This window comes from Thunnus albacares, chromosome 20, assembly GCF_914725855.1.
Source record: "Thunnus albacares chromosome 20, fThuAlb1.1, whole genome shotgun sequence".
NCBI lineage: Eukaryota > Metazoa > Chordata > Actinopteri > Scombriformes > Scombridae > Thunnus > Thunnus albacares.
Genome location: NC_058125.1, coordinates 1,266,144 through 1,285,467, shown reverse-complemented (window position 1 = coordinate 1,285,467; position 19,324 = coordinate 1,266,144). Strand labels below are relative to the sequence as shown.

General features: G+C 41.0%; 1 long non-coding RNA gene across 1 annotated transcript; it reads left to right on the top strand.

Moving 5' to 3' along the window:
• Window positions 1-8,443: 8,443 nt before the first annotated feature.
• On the top strand, window positions 8,444-19,056 carry LOC122971349. The gene is made up of 3 exons (XR_006399451.1): window positions 8,444-8,454; window positions 12,277-12,279; window positions 18,990-19,056. It is a non-coding gene; the product is annotated as an uncharacterized LOC122971349 (long non-coding RNA).
• Window positions 19,057-19,324: the final 268 nt, after the last annotated feature.

Below are 19,324 nucleotides of genomic sequence, written 5' to 3'. Positions count from 1 at the left end.
ACCCCTGTTCCTGTGGCAATACTTGTTTCAGTACCAATACAACTTTTTCCAATAGTGTTTCAATGCCAATGTTTCTTTCTTCAGTTCAGGTTTTGTTTTTAATGCGAAATTTTATTTTTGATGTCAAAATTTAACTGTCACTGTTGTAGCCCCATATATCTCCTGTGTGCAAAACACTCTATGACAACCGTGCTATGAGCATTAAAGGGAAGATTCACCGCTGTGAATACAATGATTTCTTAAAACTAGGTCAAGTCAAGTCAGTTTTATTTGTATAGCACCAAATCACAACAAAAGTTATCTCAGGGCACTTTTCACATAGAGTAGGTCTAGACCGTACTTTTTAATTTACTGAGACCCAACATTACCCCATGTGCAGGCACTTGGCGACAGCGGCAAGGAAAATCTCCCCTTTAACAGTAAGAAACCTCAAGCAGAACTGGGCTCCTGGTGGGCAGCCATCTGCCTTGACAGGTTGGGTTGAGAGAGAAAGAGGGAGGGCGAAAGGATAGAGAGAGACACAGAGAAGCACAGCAACAACAATAATAACAATAACAACAAGAACAATAATAATAATAGAAATATGACTAATAATGATAGCGATAGCAGTGGGTAATAATGACTAATAATAATAGCAGCAGAGGTGGGCGTCAAGCTGGACAGCAGTCGGGCTGCAGCCACAGGTCTCCTGCGAGATGAGAAAGCACAAAACTATGGAGAAGATGTCAAGTTAGTAACAAGTATTAATGGTACATGAATGTGAAGAGATGGAGAGGGGTAGGAGGAACAAGGAGCTCAGTGCATCATGGAAAGTCCTCCAGCAGTCTAGGCCTATAGCAGCATAACTAGGGGCTGGTCCAAGACAAGCCTAGGTCGGTGCTAACTATGAGCTTTATCTAAAAGGAAAGTTTTAAACCTACTCTTAAAGTTAGAGAGGGTGTCTGCCTCCCAGACTGAAACTGGAAGATGGTTCCCCAGGAGATGAGCCTGATAGTTGAAGGCTCTGCCTCCCATTATACTTTTGGAGATTCTAGGAACCACCTGTAAGCCTGCAGTCTGGGAGCACAGGGTTCTAATGGGGTAATAGGGTACTCTGAGCTCTTTAAGATGGTGCCTGACCATTAAGGGCTTTGTAGGTGAGGAGAAGAATTTTAAACTCTATTCTGGATTTTACGGGAAATGTAGTTTTTGTCAGTTCAGGTGCAGCTGCATTCTGGTCCAGCTAGAAAGTCTTTAGAGACTTGCCTGATAATAAGGAACTGCAATAATCCAGCACAGAAGTAACAACTGTATGGACTAGTTTTTCTGCATCTTTTTGAGACAGGATGTGTCTGATTTTTGCAATGCACTTAAATGAAAAAAAAGTGAAAAAAGGCAATCCTTGAAATTTGTTTTATGTGGGAGTTAAAGGATACATCCTGATCAAAGACAATCAATCAATCAATCAATCAATCAATCAATCAATCAATCAATCAATCAATCAATCAATCAATTTTATTTAAAGTGTATAATCACCATGCAGCACAGTCCCAATACACTTTACCGTAAAAAAGAATACATAGAACAAAACATACAGAAATTAATTTACAATAATAAAAATTAAAAATGCGCTTTGTTCTGTAATTAGACATTTTGTATTTTAGATTAGAAAGACTGGTTGAGCCTCATTCCTGGAGACAGGTTTGCTTGCTTATCAGTGCTGCTGCAACACTTTTGAACTGAGCATTCTTTGGGTATGCTGTGTTGCTATACATGCTCTCTGCCAATCTTTCAAGGATCTCATGTTTTAGCTCTTTTGATACTTTCAGGTGTGTTCCTTCACTCAGATACAGCAAATCTGCTCGCCTAAATCTATACTCTACATCAACAGAAAAATTGGGATTTCAAATAGTTCTGGCCACTGTTTCCGTCGCTCCTGTGATGTTGTTGAGAAGATCTCTGTATCTGCTGCACTGGATGTGTCACTCAAGATTTCATCAGATGCTGAGACAGGTACCAGCTCAAGTATGGGGATGACTTTGACTGTTGGTTTTTCTGGAAGATCTTCAATACCTGTCAGATTGCATAGTTTGTAATTGAATCCAGGATCTTTGTATTGGAGACTGAAGTTGTAATGAAGTCCCAGTGATTCTTTAAGCTTGCTCATCAAATCCTCAACTGTAGCAGGCCTCGTATTCAGGAACATTTTTATATCCACCTCTGTGAGAATGACCCTCAAAGTCTTCTTCTGGTGTGCCATCATATCCTGGGAATAAAAATAATAATTAGCTGTTAGAAATATGCATGTCCTCAAGAACAGTTGGTTGCTGAGCCATTGCTAGAGGGTTGCTAGTGTCACTAGGTAGTAATAAGCTTGTTGCTTAATTTCATTCCGCTTTTTTCTCTTGGGAAGAAGTATGAGAGGAAAGTTACAATACATAAATATTTACGTGACAGGTGCTGTGCATCAAGAAACAGTTTACAATATCTATGAAAAATTGGATTGATTGCAGCAATCACAATATGACTTTTTAACGCAGAATATAACGCCTAAGTGTCACTATTAAATTGTCTCCAAATCTGTATGCTGCGAGAAGGAAAACATCATTCAGCTCTTTCAGTTGCACAACACACACAGAGGGGTTAGTGCTGTCACAGAGTTCCAAAGATCTGAAATGCTCATGGTACCATGCAGTCATCGCATTGCAGACAAACAGGATCTCTGTGTTAATTGGCAAATCCTGTTTGATCTGCTCAAATTTAGGGAGGCCTGAGAATGAACCAACAGAGAGTATCATATCAGGACAAAATCTACTTCCATCTACAAAGACTGATGATGCAACAAGAACTGTTGCAAGCTGAGGAACTCTAGCAGAAAACATGTTGGACATTCTCATGTGACTGATGCTGTAGTAACCCTTGTCCATTTCAACTGTTGGCTTGAAAAATGAACTTGTGTCTAAATAGTAAGCCATCATAGTCTGATGCTTTACAGCCAGTGTAAGAGCTACATTTTTGAAGTTGTGAGCATTATGAATGCCTTGTTTGAAGAATTTGTGTTTTCCCTCAAAGCACATTGTCCAGATGTCTGAAAGTGGACCAAATGCCTTAATAGCTGGGGATAATGCTAACCGAAGTGGTGTTTTGTACATAATCTGTAATCAAGGAATGTAGTTTGCAACAGTTCTCTGTGTTCTGACACTTTGCAATCAAGGAAATGTATTGACTCAGTGTGCCTTGTTGCTACAGTCAACTCAACAGTGTCTTTGAGGAGCATCAGAATGTTCCATGCATTGTCTCCTTCAGGTACTTTATGGCCAATGAGAAGTGGGAGCAGTCTGATTATGGCCCAGTTCTCATGACCATTTCCACCTATGGTTCATTTGGCAGAGAAGCCATGTGCATTAGGCTGAGGCGGGTCAGTTTTGTCATTAAAGACCAGTGCAATAACTCAACAGGAACAATGCCTTCCAAAAGGTCATGCAGGATGTCAGGAGGGTAATCACGAACAACATGAAGGTGCTGACCTATATTTTGAAGGCACATTAGCTATCACTTAATACACTACACTCATTTTGTGTTTCTTTTTAGATGTCCTAAAGGATTGGACACTTCAAACTCATCTGTGTAAAGTCCAACAGCAATTTTGAACTCCCCTCCTTTAAGGAGGTCATTCTCTTTACAGTATGAACCATCTCTGTATGTACTGTACTCATGTGGCACATGCTTTTGTACTGGAAGAGATTTGTTCAAAATGTTTGCCCTGTTCGACATTTTCTGTAGCGCTGCATGTAGAGGAACATATACAGCACTAGATTTTTTTTTCTCTATCAATAATATACTCCACTGGTAACCAATGAAAAGATTTTAATCAAATATGCTACTCTCCTTTCAGTGGTTGATAAGGAATCATCCTTGCCCCAAAATCTTGTTATGACATTGCTCTCTGAGGCAGCCCTGACTAACGCCTGGGACACACAGCCTGCTTGAACCTCAGCAGTGTGTGTGCGACGCTGAACTGCTGCATCTCGCATGCTTCCAGCGTCCACACAGACAGTGTTGCTGCTGCGGCGCTTCTGCTGCCAGCTCTTTCTTTCTACATAGCTTTGGCTTTGATAATGGTCATCAATAATAGCATGTTTCATATCATTCAATTATAATAATTATAATATAATATTAATATAATATTTAGTTTAGTCAGAAAACGATTAAGAAACATGAGCTCAATTGTTAAAAATAAATAAACAATATGTGGCTGTGCTGCTGCTCTAATCTGTTAACATGGGTGCTGAAATGAAAAGCAAGAGGTTCTACGTCGCACACGCCCTGCTCACGCAGGCTGTGTCCCAGGTGTAACTGTCTCAAAACTGAATCATCTACATCTCTGTGTTGTCCTTGACTGAATTATGCAGCAGTGCCTGGGACAGTTCACATATCTGTAAAAGCTGTAGCATTTCTTCTTGTATAGAACTTTCTGGAATATGAAAGATGGTTTGCATCTTAAAAAAAGAGCTGCTAGGTTGTGCTCCAACTGTTCCCCAAATAATGAAGCTCTTCATTGCTGGAATCCTCACTGACCTCTGACTCAGGGGTGCTGCACTACCAGAGGCTTCTGGCTTGAACATCCTCCAATTGTTTGTTCTGTGGTGTTTACTTCTATGTTCATTAAATGTGGAGTACACATTAGTATGAAAGTTATATCCTTTATGTGGGCAGGGTGCAGGGTGCAGAAAAATCACATAACTGACAGTGAAAGGTTTCACACAGTGCATCCTGGTGAATCTTGGATAAGTGGACCTTAAATGTATTAATGGAGCAAAAACATTCTTGATGTAAGCAAGGAAAAAGTACAGGTCTACTGTAGGTCCCACGTTTTAACCTGTAATGTTTTAATATCTATATATGATTATATGTTTCTCACATATAAACTCACAATACTTACACTTCCACTGCATTTTGACAAGAACTTGTAAAACAGGACATAAGAAAACTTTTAGCTCAACAGCTCAGTTGCTGTAACATTAACTCCACTGTAAAACGTTAACCAACCTCTGCTAATGACCAACTATGACCTCGTTCTTTGAAAAGTTTGCTAAGTTAATGTTATAAAAGCAACAAATCACTTGTTCAACCTTAACAAACACCATTTTGAAGCGGAACATTACCATGTGGAAAAGACGTTAGCTAGCATTAGCCAAGAGCACCTGCAAACACATGCAAACATTATAAACTGTTAACGGATAGAACAGAAACTAATGTCAGCAAGTTAACACGAAATGGCTGCAGCATATCTTTTACCCGTAAGTAGAGCCACACTTTCTATCTACTAATAGCTGGAGGAAAATTAACACATGAGATAGAGGGCACAATGTGTGCCCCTCTCCACACACCAGCACTAAAAAACGGGCCATTTCATGCTTAAGAGCCCATAGTAGATGGAGAAAGTGTGGGATCAAGCCTTCTTGTAGTTTCATTGCAAAAGGCCAAGTGCCAGTTCACAAGCGGAGTACATCACTGAGAGTCCACCTCTACCTGAGACCAATTTATCTCGTTATAACAATATAAGTGTCACGTTATAATTTGAACAGTAGGCTACTGCATCTTGCCCCTCTCTATAGCCCTTTTCACATATGAACTCCACATAATGTCTGGAGAATTGGGTCTGGACATTTTCTGGAGTTGCACTTTCACACATGTATCACACATGTTCTTGCTTACTGGAAACACTACATTTGTTTAGGCAAGGGGTGGCGCCTGGGTAGAGCATGCAGGAGGCAGGACATTATGCAAAAAGTATGCTGTGGTTGTAATTCAGGATTTTTAAGCTTTTCACCAGAAATAAAACGGCTTTTATTTTATGAGAAATCACAGGAAGTCCTTTCTCTCATTAGCACTAGCTTCATAGTAAAGTGTTCAGGTCCAGTCAAAACAATGCAGCTTAGCTCGCCTGCTGCGTTCATCCAGTGCCAGTCGCATGATAGAAATGAGATCAACGCACCCACTCACTCACTGTGAATTCTCTGGAGAATTCACTGCTGTGTTCACACATGCGCTCAATCAGACATTACATGGACTTTGTACTAGGGAGCTGGCAGAGTAAAGTCTGTTTAATGTGTGGTCCGACTGATTCAGACATTTGGTTTCACACATACAGCTCCTCCAGACAATGTCCGGATAACTTTAGGGTTGCAGTGCATGTGTGAAAGGGGCTTGTGACAGCAGGCTTCCAGTTGGTAGAAGAAAGATAGAATATATAGAAATATAGAATTACTATAAACATCTTTGCCTTCAGATGTGGTTGGATGACATGTTGTAGGAAGTAGATCGTTTCAAACATTCCTCTGCCTTATATCTTTAGTGGTTCTGAAGTCACTCAATGAACCACTTTTATCAGTCAGTCAGTGTTGAACCTGTTTGCAGATTGTATTTTTTACAGCTAAAGGGACACAGTCACAAGATGTTAATTGTGGGAAAGGTCAAATTGCTGTTAACAATATTTTTTACATTGGAATCAGCCAAAACTGATTAATTACCGTATTCTGTCATAGAATTTAAAGGTGTGAGTTAGTTAAAAGAGTCAGTGTTCCATCACTATACTGTGGCAGGAAAACATCCCACTCCTTTCACTTTGCTGTCTGTCTCCACACTCTCAGGCTCACACAGAGTTATGGATAATTTTTGAAAAAGGCATAAATACCTGTAACAGTGCATTTGTCAGAAGTGTGGTGCAAGATGGTGCAGATCATAATTATAATTTTCATGTGAGTTGTATGCAATCTGCTACAGCTCATTAGCATGAATGGGAATGATGTATTTATTGGTTTATTTATAGAAACAGCTATCACAGGGGATCAAAGGTAAATGTAAACAGCTAGAACTGAGGAAGACCAACACCGGTGGCCATTAGTAGACTTACGTTGACATATAAATCTAACCAGCAACTTAAAATTATATCTGCTCCTAGTGTGCAGAAATAATGACTGCTAATGTCAGGTAGGTGCTGCAGGTAGCTGGTAACTTCCCATATATACAGAGCTATGCTGTAAAATGGAGGGTAGCTATTTACATGACATTGTGTGTGAAAAGGGGATTTGAGTGTGTGAATGTGTGTGTGTGTGTGTGTGTGTGTGATTGATAGTCCTCAGTCATAGTGTGTGGCAGCTGTGGAGGGCCTGTAAAGGTGTCTTTCTATGAATTAGGGGTGAGCAGCCAGGCCAGCCCAGCCAGATTGATGAGGGGCCAACGCATGGTTAAGTCTCATTTCATTTACAAGGACTGGCTAACCCATACACTGCAGGGGGGTGTGTATGTGAGTCAGAGAGAGAGCGAGAGAGGGTCAAGTACCCCCCTACTGGTCTGCTGGTTTAATAGAATAGTAAAATCCCCTTGGCCATAGGTGCTTTAATGAATAATAGGCTGGTTGACATGGATTGATTGCTGTCCATTGGCAGGCTTGATCAGCAGAGCTTAAAAAGCTTCCTCAGAACACTGTTTCCCAGAAGGCTGTGGGAAAATCCACAGCTGGAAAGAGCCAGAAGGATTTGACAGTATGCTCACGTCCTAACAGAGTCGAGGATCAACACATATACCAAGGAGTTTTTTCAACATTTCACTCAATCCTTTTCAGCGACAGTGGCCTTCAAGGTACCAAGAGGACCAACTAGAATGAAAAATGGGCTAAAGACGACACAGAGTAAAGACTTAAAATCTTCCTACACTACACAAGATGTTAGGGCCCAGGCCAATACAGTCCATTAAGTGTGTAGGCTGACTTTATAGCCTGTTACTTGGCATTCAGACCAAAATTAGCAGCAATATAAACTGTGATCCCACTGACAATGACGAAACCCGGAGAATTTTGAACTCAAGATGAACAGAGAAGCTAAATCTACAATGTATTTGAGAAAAACTAGCTTTACAATTTAATGTTGGCAATCAGAGATGTGGTGCTATGAGGCTGAATATTGTGCTGTAAATCCGACACAACAGAGTATGGAAGAGGAAGTGACAGCCAGAGCTACATTACAGTGGTTCTGGCCGGTGGCTTTGCAGTATTCACCAGTGACCGGTGAGGATCGTCAGAAAGAATGGATACAGAACTGAAAACTCTGCTGCACCAAAATTTGCGGTGCTTTGGTAAACCTGACTTTGTTCTCTCACAGAATATTATATCGGACTTAATTTATCCGGCTGCATCCAACTTAAGCACAATTAGGTCCCGGTTCTTTGTCGTGCATAGCGATAAAAGAAGCAGTGTTTGGTTGCAGTTTTTCACTGTCTAACATTGTTTCCCAAACCAAGCTGAAATGGAGATGGCAGACAAGGAGGTTTTTGACTATCTACCGATGTGCTCTGACAGCATTCTGGCTTGTGTACTGCTCTGGATAAGTTGGCAATGATCCACATAATTAATTCCAGCAAGCATTTGTTTTTATGATCCTTGCACACCGGTATGATATAACCAAAAAACGTTTTGTAAATGAAAATAATCCTTGGTAAAGAGATATAATGCTGCTCAATGCTAACTTGTCTCTGCTAACCGGCCACTCTTACACACTAACTCACACTTATTAAATGATTATAGTGTTTGATGTCTGAAAGGCCAGAAAGTCCAGCATGAGCAACAGATACATGAGTTTGTCTTATCAGACACCAAAACACTTCACAGTGGTTTCTAACTTCTATTATAATTAAGGATTTTACTGGTCTGGAAAGTCACAGAAAGTCACAGGGACCATCCTTTTATCTTTCATTGTGGTGATCGCTCAAAAAAACGAATCTACTAGGAATGTGGGCTAGCATGTATTTGGTTGGCTAATGCAGCGTCTTGCCGAATGATGTAGCATTGTGTTCTGGCTAAAGTTGAGCCAGATTCAACTTTTTGTCAGACAATCCTGCATTGGCACTCCACCAGCTATTTCCATGCAGGCCTAAGTTCAGGGTCCACTGTGTTGATGTTTGATTGCTGCTTCCTCAACAGTTCACACAGTCCCACATTACTGCATGGCAGACTGTGTTGCTGTGGTCTCCTTCTCAGCCACATGCCTTAGAAGCCCCTTTCACACATGCAGTCCTGAAAAGTTTAAGAACATTTCCTGTACGGGGTCGTGTGAGCAGAGATCGATATTCAGGGAAATCTATACCACCAATTTCCTACCTCAAGACCTCGTAACATTTCAGGGTGGTACGGTTGTGTTGTGAATGAAAGCAGTAACATTGCAGGGACAAGCATGTAAAGGGTTATGTCAGTCAATGAACCAATCACAAGACTCTACTGATGACATATTTGAATGCATGACTTGTTTATGGTTGCCTTTACAATGTTTTTGTTGCAAATGGTGCTTTGTCTTGCAAACTTGTTGAATATTAAATACATTACAAGAACATTGGCACCGGACAAAAACAGCTGGGCAAAACCTGGCCTGCCATGTTCCTGAAAATAATAAGAGACGTCTTCCGCTACGTACACGTATATCCAACCTTGCCGTCTCTTCTTCGTCTGTTGAGTTTATGGCAGTTGGCATCCATAAGTGTTGCATTACCGCCATCTGCTGGACTCTCCCTTGCCCCATCTGTTCATTGCCATGGCATGTGTGAAAAGGCACAAAATGGAAATGTTCCTCAATGTAGCTGCATGTGTGAATAATGAAAATCACTAGCGGTGCCTGAAAGATTATCCCAGTAATTTACTGGGAACTATATGTGAAAGAGGCTTTAGTCACCTGCAAGGCCCTCATAAAGCCTAACTCTGCTGTCAGATGGTTTAAATCAACCCTTTAAGTTGCTGAATAGACCAGGGTTGCCAGGTCTGTGACAAAACCAGCACAATGGCCAATCAAAACCAGCCTATTGGCCAATAAAACCAGCTCAAAAACCAGCACAGTACCAGAACAAAATATGCCTCTTCCAAATCATATACACTGCTTTTAAAGTCCAACAGCATTGCTATAATTGCCAAATGTATTATTAAATCTACAAAGTAACACCATAAATGTTTAGTGTGCCAGCATTAAAAGCACTTTTCCCTAAACAGCTCTTTCACCTAGGTCCTAAAATGGCCTTGTGTAATTAGATACAGTATATTATCATAAATAAAATATAGCTCTGTGCTATAGACCAATTCACTAACACACAAACTAACCTGTTACTTTGTCTATTCGCTCTCTCTCTCCTTCTCCCTCTTCCTCGCTGCCTGGACAACATAAATGTATTGTTTTTACTTCATATCCATTTACTGTAGTTAATGCTATACCTTATTTCAACTGAAACACCTTATCATGTTGATTTAATATATTTTAATCATATACTTATAGCAGATACATGTTTAAATAGGCTATGCATTTACTCTTAGCATTTTTGTTTATCTTATTGCTACTGATACACTTTATCCTGTTAATTCACAACATTTTAATATTATACACACAATACATATATGTGTAAATAGGCTATGTATTTATGGCATTAAAATCATTTCAGCTTACCTGTCTGACTTGTAGAAGGCTGACTGCTTTACAGTAAAAAAAAGAAAAATGAAAACTCCTTGAAATGGAACCAATGGTGTCAGATGCTTTAAGATCCTTTGCCCTCTTGGTCCTTGTCATACATGTCTGTATTGTCTTTCATTTGATTGCACAATTTGGTCTCGATCATATGCATCTCCAAGAATGTGCGTTCCACAGCTGCGTTGCTAAATGGCAATGCCAGAGGTGATAGAGCAAATGATACAAGCCCAGCAAAGTCCTTGTCATGGGCAGTGTCCTTGTGATTTTCCGCTTCAATCCAGAAGTGTTCGGTTTTGCAGTCTTCTGTATTCTGCCATTGGAGTGTGGCCAGTACTCTCTACTGCTGATCAAGCTTGCTGAGGTCTCCTGTGTACAGTTGGAGTACTGATAGATGTAAACTTTTTTCTGAGCACTGAGCATGTAGATGGACTCAAGGCCCTGAGAGACTGGAGTTGCTGCATGTTGGTAGGCAGATATTGTTTCATTTGGTTCGCAAATTCAAGCGGGTATTCTTTGCAACGTTGTTTAACATCCTCTGCTGCTGGTGTGGGAAGATGTGCATTCTCCAGCTCCATCAGGAACTGAATTGGTATTCAATGGCCCTGTCAAAGTCTATGATCTCTCACCACCTGGAGTTGTCCATGACCACAGTGTTGATTTTTGTGAGTTTGTATCAGGCTCAGATAAAACCTGATGAGTTTGTGGAAAAGCCTGCATGGATTTGTGTTTTCCAGATGAAACATCTTGTTCACTCAGTTTGCCTCTTGAATGATGGGATGACCAAACCATCCTTCTGTCACAGCCTTATATGGCACAGTCACTGTTTTGCTTTCCTTACTGATGAAGAAAAATGCAAGGCTATTTTTGTTCTTCAAAGACTAAGGTACTTTCATTCTAATATAAAACTGACATTTTTTAGTTACAGTTGTTCAGATATTATTCTAACAGGGACCTGAGGTAGGGGTTTACAAACCTGAGTTAAGACTTTCTAAAATCACTGTTTAACAGGTTTCTGTCTTGCTCTGCTTCTCTCTCTCACACACACATACACACAAACTCACATAGCCGCTTGGTCTAGTCTTAGTATTGAGTGGAGATGTGAGCCTCACGGCTCCCCTGCAATCTACTGACATTGATCTGAGAAAATGATCAAACTCTGGCCAGACACTCACAGGAATCCTGCTTTTCATTAACTGTGTAAATGTGTGTGCACATGGTGGTTGAAGCATGCACATGCCTGTGATGTGCATGTTGGAATTTTCAAGCATATGTAAATATTTTACAATCCACCCCGAGTGAGTATGAGTGCAAATCTGCTTTTGGTAATATTTCTGTGGGGTGCGTGTGCATCAGTGTGTGACAGAAACTCTCTCTTTCCTTGTGTGAAGGGGTGTGTCACTGTGTCACAGTGTGTGCGTGTGTGTGTATATGTGAGTATGGGTCTGTGCAAGTTGTTCCTGAGTGGCACCACCAAACCTGATAGTGGATTGGACTGGAGAGACGGGCAGGCAATCAGACTCCATCCAGACGACCCAAAGCCGCCAGCATCTCCTTGTTTTATCAGTTAAAGGACAGGTGGACAGCTCAGGCACTGGCTCATATACAGCAGGATGGCCAGTGCTTTACATCACAGAGACAGCTTTGAGATGCCAGGATTTTTTCATTTTGTTATTTTGTGTATTAGGACATAGCAAAAGGCATTTCCTGCAATTGGCTAGGCTAAAAACAAGGCTTACCTAGTCTGTTGCAGGCAACATTTTGGCCTTTGTCGTGGCTCAAAAACTGACATCCATAGAAAGTTTTGGTCTCATCTTGAACCGGAGCATCTGGATATTAATTCCATACCCAAAATGTTATGATCCACTAAAGTTAGGCACAATACAAGATGAATAAATCACCCTTTTTGTTATCTTTGCCACCATATTGACTGTAAGGGAGTCAGGATGGACAACTGAATGAGATTCAACTCTCTCTTTGTTTGGGAGGGGAGAGGGAGCTAGGGAGGGATTTCAGTTAGGCGAATCCAGGACACTCAGTTACAATACCATTACACTATTCTATGAATCTTAAAGAAAACTGAGACTGTACTATACAAAAACACTTTATTAAAAACTTTGCATACATCTATTGAAATCTATTTAAAATATACACACCTTACACCTTACCTTACACACCTGGTGAACATCTGCACTCTACTGAGTATTTTATATTTTTTGGTGCCCTCTAGCTTTGCATTAATTTGATGGAATACTGTTACACAAGTGGAGTCCTTATTTTGATACAGCAAATCAAACTTTGCATAAAGTAGAAAGGTGGCGTCCTATCATAGACAGAGCAGACGGTCATACTGAGCCTGATAGCATCCTGCTACACAACACATGAGCCATAGACTGAAGAACAACCCACATCAGCTTTCTTTCTTACAAACATGAACACACGTCTTGTCCTGAAACTTAGCTTGTTGAAGGAGCCACCAAACAAACATCCACTGGGGAAAATGTTAACATCAGCTAGCAGGCTAGATAGGTAATTAGCTGCTCTGCTGCAGCACATTAAACAGCATGTTAACATACCTGCAAATGTCACTTTGGACTCGTTAGATGCAAGTGTGGTTCTTACTCTTCAATGCCACTGCAAGCAACACCTATGACTTGTAGCTAGCAGCAGTCTTTTTCAACGAGTTCTCTAAATTAAATGACCAAATACATTGTTTGACCATATCACTCCAGAATGACACTTAGTAGCCTTTCTAATCTTGCGCCCCTATTGGCAGTAATTGGCAGGACAACATCATTTGTCTGCCCTCTCCAAAACCATTACAAATCACTGTTAAAAAATAATGATGTTTTATGATGTGACAATGCTGTGCTCAAAGTCTGGTTAGGTTTAGGCACAAAAACCCCTTGGTTAGGTTCAGGAAAAGGTCATGGTTTAGGTTCAAATCACTTTGTTAAGGTTGGAGAACGGTGTAGATTAAAGTTACTACTACCTTAAAGTTAGGCCACCTTTGCAGTTACGCTTTTGTGTCGACTGTCTTGACTCGTGGTTGGAAACAGGAAATGAACAGTAGTCGCCTGTGGCAAAGTCCAGTGTTTGGTTAATGCCTCCATCCATCCTTCCTCCTCTAAATGAGGAAATATGTCGACATATACATCATCTGAACTGCACCATTACTCCAGGTCATAATTACTACGACTGCTAGACGGCATCTGTCACTCAAACATAACTATAGGTGGTTTTTGGGTGACTGACATTATGGCCTATCGTGTCATTTTTCTTGGAAGGACAGTCTCAACACACCACACCACTCCAAAGAAGGTTCCCCAGGGGACACCTACCAGACCCTGAGTATTTAAAACAGCAATTGTGCAAACTTTCATTAATAGACTAAATTGGACCAATCAGTAATGGAGTGGTAAAACTCAAATTGCCACAGACCTACTGTACTTAAAGAAGCATGTGGGTGAATGCAAGAGGAAATAGCTGAACGAGATAGTACTTGTTATGCTTGAAAAGAAAAGGATATACAGTAGGATGCTCCTTTCAGCCTGCATTCTCATTCTTTTCTTTGGTTGTCCCCCCAGACACACTTTTTCTGTCTCCATGACTTACAGATGAGAGACAAGATGATTTTCAAGGTGGTAGAGGGAGAAAGAGAAAGCGAGACTTTAAGCTCAGCCTTCTGTCTAACTCTTTCATATCAGAGAAAAAATGAAGCGATCGATTTTCTGTCTGTTTCTCTCTCTGCTGGGAATATTAAAACAGACAGTGAGGTTTCTCATGTACCCCCACCCTACCCATCGCCCTTCCTCTTCTCCTCCTCCTCTCCCTCTCCTGATCTCCTTCCTTGTGTGGATCCTCTGTGTCACTGATTTCTATGTTTGATCCATTGCCTTTCCTTCCCACTATTCCATAACTCTGTCCATGTCATCTGTGCACTTCCTTAGTCTTCTTTATTTTGATGTCCTCCTGTCCTCCCACACCATCCCACTGTCTCTTCATCCTCGACCAAAGGATCTTCCAGAAGGTCCCTGTGCAAATCGACCGCAGGCCTCCTTCTCCTGGGGTATAAGGTAGAGGGCGGGCTTTGATAGAGAGATGGAAGATAAAGAGGTACATAGATGAAAATTTGAGGAAAGGAGGGAGGGGGGAGGAGGCTGCTGACTTGCTCATAGCCTCAGGCAGTGGCTTGTCAAGTGTGGTGCTCCAAAGCATCGTTTCAGCTTCCCCTCCCAGCATTTGGCTTCACATTCATGCTGATCTGAAGAGCTGGGAAGGAGGGGTAGAGGTCTGGGGAAATGAAAAGGTCTGTGTGTGTACAGGCTTGTGTGTGTGTGTGTGTGTTTGTGTGTGTGTCTCTCAGTCCTTTGAGAATCAGTTTAAAGGCCCAAGGCTTAAGAATTTAATTCACACTTGTGGAAAAAATCTGCATTCATTTGTTACCTTCCACATTTTTTAGTGAATTACATTATGACAACTATATGTAGCTGTTTTACATCAGCAATTTCCATTCACTGAGGTTGATGTGACATATTGTATGTGAAAAGTACGGGCGTGGACATCGGAGTGTTGTCAGTGCTGGCATTCTTATCTTTGAGACCACATTTTCCCCTAACCAAGCATAATTTCTACATAATACCATTTTCGGTAAGGTTTAATATGAACCTTTGTGATACAGAATGTTATTCCCCACATTACATTTCTCCAAAACATATATTACCAATGCAAAATAGCTGTATATGAACTTAAATCCATAATTGAATTTTGCAACATGCAGGATACATATATGTGACCTGTGACTGAGCTGCATTTGTGAACAGTTGATGACATTAGTTTATTAGTTCATATGCAGTATGTGGGGGGTCAGATGAGAGATTGTTGAATTGACATCATTAGAATGTAGAGTTATAATAGAAGACAAGACGATGTTTGTCCATACAAGGTATGTCTACTTAAAACATGGTTTCACATCAGATTTTCAAGGTGAACAAAGTGTTTCACTCTTACAAGGTATTTTCAATTAAAAAATATCACACAAAAATACAAATACTGGCCTCAGAAAGGGATCACCTGCATTTCAAGCAACCCCATGTGGGCTCCATAAAGAGCTGATGAAGATTCTCAGATTTATGTGAAAGAATAAGAGTGTGAATCTTTTTACATGAGAGTCTTCACAGGTTGAGTATATGCAAGAACCTCACATAGTCAGTGATATTAATCATGAATGCTCGAAAACACTGATAACACACAGTGTTTGCAATGTAAACACATAAAACACACTAAGCATGTGTGTCCTTCAGGGGGTTATATAGCAAGAGACTTGTCAAACAGGGATGTCATGACAGTTGTGGAAGCACAAACAAAATCACAAAGCAGAAAACTTCTTTTGTTGCCTGCTGAAGTGCCTCTTACTGGGAACCTGTAGGCCACACTTTTAAGAATTTCAGGTGACAAAACATGTGACACTGAGTTTGCATGTTAACATATTTAGCTAGGATATATGTTGGCAACCCGTTCTCATTGCCAGGGCGTCAAATACAGACACTTTGTTACACCCCTCGGCATCTAATTCCAACGCACAACACACCCATTAGTGTCTGTATGAGACACACTGGGATTCCAGCTAACTTCAATGTAAACCCATCCGCATCATTATTAGACACTCAAAGCAACTGCTCCGGCCATCCATTCACTCCAATATTAACCTGACTATGGCACTAGCATCAGTCAGTGGGTGAACCAGAAGACCTGCTGCCTGGAAGTATTTTCCTCATTGTCACTGTGTTAATGTTTTCTTTTAATGCTATCTTTAATATTTCTCATCTCATCTCATTTCTTGTTAATGTTATGGCCATCAGTTTTAATTAATCCTCCTTTGATTCTGAGAAATAAGTATTGGTCAGTATTGGATAGTAGGAGGCTCTACACTACCCATAATGCTCAGCCACTGTTGCTATGGAGATGAAGATAAAGCATTGTGTATTTAGATGGATCTATGATGATGGGAAGCAGAGTCTCTGCTCCAGATCCGCCAGTAGCTTCCAGTCCTGTGCTGCTCCAAGCTCCCTGGTCTCTGGTTTTGAAGTACAGGCCATGGGTTGCTTTGCACCTTCACGGACAAACTCTCTTGCAGATGCAGGATGGAATGACAGGTTCTCAGCTCTCTTTCTCAGGTTCTCAGCTCTCTTTAGTGCTGTTAGCCGGTTCTTGATTTCTGCCTGCAGCAGACCTACTCCCTCCTTCTCCTCCTCAGAGGCTTCCTCCACTGCTTCTTCAGTTGCCCTCTCTCCTTGACCAGTCACTCTATTTCCTGCTGCCTCTTGGACTTAGTTGGATGATGTATTCTTCTTTTCTGCAGCTCCAAAGCATTCAGCTCCATAGTCGTAGATTAGCTCTCCCATTCTCTCCAGTTTCTTCACTGCAGTTCCCCCCATTTGGCTCAAGATTTTGCTGAGGTCTCTGTTTCCCACTCCTTTTTCTCACAGGACTTTGGCCACTTGATTAGCAGCTTATACCTCTAGATCTTAATCTCGGTTGCAAATTGTAGTAGGCTAGGCTTGTGGTGCTCTGCTGTGCTTGATTCCTCCTTTTCAGGAGGAATCAATCCCCCTTGACAGGGAGCTTGTTTCCTGGTGCAGGTGTTGTAGTCTCAGGTATTTTGCTGATCATCATACTCAATGTCTGTTTCATTGCTGGGTCAGTTGTCATGTTGCCTGTCAGTGGTCATCTTCCACCCTCACTCTTGCTGACTCTGGGGGTATTTTCTTCATTGAAGTTTTCGTAGCCAGGAATGGGTGCCAGCTGTCTTTCCAGACTGTCATAAGGTCTTTCCCTAGTTGCCAGCCGCTCTTTCACAGCAGTCACTGGTTGAATCCAGGTGATTGGTTCTATTTAGGACTAGATGATACAATCCCTTTTTTGCTTCACATACCTTGAGACCTTGCTGTTGTAAGTGGGAATGAAAATAACATCTCAGGATTTTCAAGTGGGCGTGATATGTCATTTTAAGACATAATAACATATCATTAAAAGGAAATACTAACACAGTGACAGTGAGGAAAATATTTCTGGGCAATGGGTGCTCAGGTCCTCCCACTGACTGATGCTCACTGCGTCTTATGGTGCCATGGTCGCGTTAATATTGGAGTGAAAGGATGGCCAGAGCAGTTGCTCTGAGACTTCACCAATGGTTTTCTGTGTGTGCTTGTCTAGACAAGATTTATTACTCTGGAAACTGTTACAGAATAATTCCCAGTTGTGCAGTGAAATGCTTTTCCAAGTAGGATCTTATGGATTTGTGTTTTTCTAAAGGTGGATGGTTCACCCCTCTTGATAAATCCAAGTCAAGAAAAGCTCTCACCACTTGTGGCAGCATGATTTAAATTTGAACTCTCAACTTTCTCAACCCTGGTATTAATTTCAGCCTAAATTACCATCATATTGTGGCACTCCAGTGGTCTGATAACTTTATTTGGGTCCAGAGACACTGCTGTGTGTCAACTCATTTGGAAATGATTCAGGCCTTAGAGTCCTTTCTTGATTACCAATGAGTCTCGCAATTTTGTTTTTGTTCTGTTAAAAAAAAGAGAAGGATGTTAGGAGGTTTTGACGAATACATGATACAAACATATGTCTATACTATACTGAGGTGTTAGGCAAGGCCAGATGTTAGAGTGCTTCACAAATGCAGGTGTTAGACCTATATCTTGATCAAAGACAAATATATCATAATCACAAATATAGTATGTATATTTATAATCTGCAGTGAAAGAACTGCTTGCCTCTGTACGGTATTGAACAGGGTTAGCCTTACAATGTTTGCATACCAGATCTGACTCTGTAACTGCTTTCACCCTCTACATCAAACATGTGGGTGCCAGCTAACATGTCATTAGCATAGTGGGGATAACCATCAGGGAACCCTAAAGGGCCAAGGACATCACATCAATTGCTTCTCTTGGACCCTCAAATCTTCCAGCCAGGTCAAAAAGGTGCAGCTGTACTGTAGCTGAAGCAATCTCTGCTGTACCCGCAGATATTGACCAGTTTCTTTGACACCAATCAGGATATTCTCATCAACGGCATCAAAGTGTGGCGGGAGTTCTGCTTGTGATAAGAACACTCTGGAACCAAAAAAACCTATCAATGTCATCACCATTCCCAAGCTCCTTACCATTGAGGATTCCTGGGGCAAGTGGTGACTGCAAAGAACACAAAATATTGTCGTGGACCCCACCTAATATCTGCGCATGGCAACTACAGCATGGTTAACAGATAGAGTCACAATTTTACAAGTGTGTCTTAAAACAACAGTCAGGTGCCCATGTGAACAGTGAAAGAAGTTTTCCTCGCTGTAATCATCCCTCTTGTTCATACTGACTATTAAAAGATCCCCTTCAAATGTGCTTTCAATGTAAGTGACGGGGCCAAAATCCACAGTGTGTCCATCCAGTCATTTTGTGTAAAAATGAATGTAAAAGTTGATCGGAAGCTTATATTAGGCTTCAGAAGTCTGAGCTAGTCATATCAGGTGGATAGCTGCCACATTTACAGTCTTTTTAGCATCAAAGTCCCTCTTTGCCTGTTGAGCTGTGGTGGAAGTATAGTAACAAAAAGAGGGACTTTGGCACTAAAAAGACTGTAACGTTGAAAGATCTATTTGATATAACTCATTTGGATGGCTGAAGCTTTATATTACCTTCAGATAAACCTTTGAGTACATTTTTTCACAGAAGGAGGACTATGGATTTTGGCCCCATCACTCACTTTGTAAGTGCATTACGAAGAGATCTTCTAATGAACAGGAGGACTGATTACAGCAAGAAGAACCTGTTTCAATGTTC